General features: G+C 50.7%; 1 protein-coding gene across 2 annotated transcripts in view; it reads right to left on the bottom strand.

The window, feature by feature from the left end:
* Positions 1 to 254, bottom strand: part of WIPF2 (WAS/WASL interacting protein family member 2) — a 45,891-nt gene extending 45,637 nt beyond the window's left edge. The window contains exon 1 of one of the 2 annotated variants that reach the window (XM_034639896.1): positions 48 to 254. The gene's annotated coding sequence lies outside the window, so the exon portion shown is untranslated. The remainder of the gene's footprint in view (positions 1 to 47) is intronic. The other variant, XM_019805647.2, reaches the window with a different exon arrangement.
* Between the last annotated feature and the right edge of the window lie 2,902 nt (positions 255 to 3,156).

Genomic DNA, 3,156 nt, shown 5'->3' with positions numbered 1-3,156 from the left:
TTCCCCCCCTCCCCCGACCCTCCCTCCCACTCAGGTCCGCAGATCACCTCAGCGACGTACCCAGCCTCCTCTGCCTCTTTCCGACCTGGCCACAGCTGCCCCGGGAGCGAATCCTCCCCCACCTCCGCTCCGGCTTCGTCCCGTCCTGCTCGCTCCCCGGCAAGCTCCCTCTCTCGCCGCCGCCGCCCCTTTTGCCAACCCGGAAATGGATCTGCTCCCACCGTCCCCAGCGTCCGCGAACAAAATGGAGGCGGGGGAAAGAGGAGGAGGGAGCTGGGAGCGAAGAGACACTATACGCATGCGCCCCTGGAAAGCCCGCCCCCTGCCGGCGCACGTAAAGGCGGAAGCCGTAGGGGAGCCGCCATCTTGGGAAGGTCGCGAGCGTCCCGCCTGCCTTCTAAGTGCGGGGTTTGCAACTTTGTCTGCAATTAGAGTCATCGGCGAAGACTTAAACAGATAGGGAAGCCCAGAGATTCTGATTTAATTTGTCTGGGTTATGGCCTAGGCATCGAGGCTTTAAAAATTGCGCAGGTGAAGCTAACATGTTGCCGAGGCGGAGAATGACTGAGCTAGAGTTGAATATACCTTTTCCATCTTTTTTTTACCGCGCGCGTGCGCGCACACACCCACCCCATAAAAGTCCTTCCCTAATTTCGAGTTAACGAAGGACCCGCCTCAGTCAACCTAGCAATGCCCAGTAGTCAAGCTCCTGTTGTCATAGCAACAGAGAGGCAGGCCCTTGCTAACATGTCATCCTTAACGTCATCTTAGCCACCTGACCTTAACACCCGTCTCTTTCGCGGGCCGGGAGGTTCCCTAGTTTCCAGGGCTGGGGGATGCTGCTGCGGACTCCTCCAGCTGCTTGGGTTTTGGAGAGGAATCCTGGGCCCTCCCTAGTGGGGCTGCTGCTAACTCCTTACCAGCTGAGTAAGGATCTCTCCCTAGTTCACTCACAAAAGCTCTTATCCACCATAGCTAACCCCATTGCCTTATATCCTCAAAATGCGCTTTGCCTCTGTCACCCTTCCTTGAGTTGAATCCAAAGTAAGGGGACAGGGGTGCCTGGGTGGCTCCGTCGTTAAGCGTCTGCCTTCGGCTCAGGGCGTGATCCCAGAGTCCTGGGATCCTCCCGCATGGGGCTCCCTGCTCAGCGGGGAGCCTGCTTCTCCCTCTCGCACTCCCCCTGCTTGTGTTCCCTCTCTCGCTGGCTGTCTCTGTGTCTGTCAAATAAATAAATAAAATCTTAAAAAAAAAAAAAAAGTAAGGGGACAGGATTGGGATTTAGTTCTCACTACTCACTAGCTGTGTGCCCTTGGGCTTCAGCTACCCAGCAGTAAAATGGGGCTAATAGAGCCTGTCTCGACTGTTTCATAGGGTTGTTGGAGAGCTCAGATCAAGTAATGAGTGGGAATACGTGATAAACCATAAGTTGTGTTAATTTTGTTTTCTTTCTGTTCTGCCATGAGTTGTGCTGGGCTGCACCCACTAGTCAGTGTGCAGCGTTCATTGAGAACCTCCTGTGGGCTAGGCCCTGGGCTAGGCACCATCAGATGGTTACGGAGGTGACTAAGAGCCTCTCTTCTCAGGGCACTCACTGTGTGGCGGGCAGACTGGCAAGTAAACAGCTAGCTGAGCTACAAGTCAGCGTGTAATTAGTGCCATTGGGACATCTGTGCCATGAGAGGTCAGACAGGGAGTGATGAACTCCTGCCGAAGAATGGGAGAAGGTTTCGTAAGTGGTTTTGAACTGGGCCTTGAAGGATGAGGAGAATTTTATTACCAGTCAGAGAAGGCAAGGAACACATTCCAGACACAGGGATCAGTGGGTGCAAAGGTAAAGATTTTCAGGTATGTAGGCCTGCATGTCTGAAGGTGGGGTGAGTGATTGGGTCAGGGAGATGGTAGACACCAAACTCGAAGTTCTTCAACTTCATGTCCATTCTGTCTCCTCCTTGCTCACCATATACTGTGTGGACCTACTTTCTATCACTGCTATGCACCAAGTGGGTCCTCAAGGCCTTTGTACTGGCCCCTTCCTCATTTTTCAAGCCTTTGTTCACATGCCCCCTCCTCAGAGGCGTTCCCTGCCCGCTGTAGCTAACATAAGCTCCCCGCATTCTCTATAACACCATTCTATGATAAAGGCAGCCACTGGGGTGGAATACAGGGACATCTCACCTGGGGAACCAGGTGTGGGCTTCCTGAAGAAAGTGACATCTAAGTGAGGCCTGATGGGAAAATAAGAATTGTGCAGGGGCAGAAGAGAGAGAAATGTTCCAGAGCAGAGGGAAGGTATATGCAAAAAAAGAGGCATCATGGCACATTCCAAAAACTGCAAGCCTTTTGATGTGCTACAGCTTGAGCCAGAACTTGTGAGAAAGGCAACTTATGAGAAATTAGGTCAAAGAAGTCTTCATAACATCTGACATTTAATTAACATCATGTTACCATGTAACATTGGCCTAACTTCACATGTCGTAACTCATTCAATCCTCACAATAACTTTCTGAGATAGGTATTATTACCCTCATTTTACGAATGAAGAAACTGAGACACAGCATGGTTAACCATCCTGCCCAAAGTCACATTCCCACAAAATAGCAGAACTGAGTCCAGAGTCTGTGCTGTTAATGCCCATACCAAGTGACCCTGCATTGTCATTTGTGATGTGATTTCCCAAAATGGTGAAAGACTCTTTAGTAAAGTTCTCAACAACACAAAACAACACAGGTTATATTAAGTTTGTGCAAAAATATTTCATGCTTATACTTTCCTTTTTCTTTTTTTTTTTTTTAAGATTTTATTTACTTATTCGACAGAGATAGAGACAGCCAGCGAGAGAGGGAACACAAGCAGGGGGAGTGGGAGAGGAAGAAGCAGGCTCATAGTGGAGGAGCCCAATGTGGGGCTCGATCCCATAACGCCGGGATCACGCCCTGAGCCGAAGGCAGACGCTTAACCGCTGTGCCACCCAGGCGCCCCTATACTTTCCTTTTTCGATAAAATGACAGGCCAAGTACCTGGGAGACCTCCCAAAAACCAACAAAAGAATAATATTGAAAAACATCTTAGAGGTAGGAGTTAAGATGGCGGAGGAGGGGCGCCTGGGTGGCACAGCGGTTAAGCGTCTGCCTTCGGCTCAGGGCGTGATCCCGG

This window comes from Ailuropoda melanoleuca, chromosome 13, assembly GCF_002007445.2.
Source record: "Ailuropoda melanoleuca isolate Jingjing chromosome 13, ASM200744v2, whole genome shotgun sequence".
In the NCBI taxonomy this organism is placed as follows: domain Eukaryota; kingdom Metazoa; phylum Chordata; class Mammalia; order Carnivora; family Ursidae; genus Ailuropoda; species Ailuropoda melanoleuca.
This window is presented reverse-complemented; position numbering and strand designations above follow the sequence as displayed.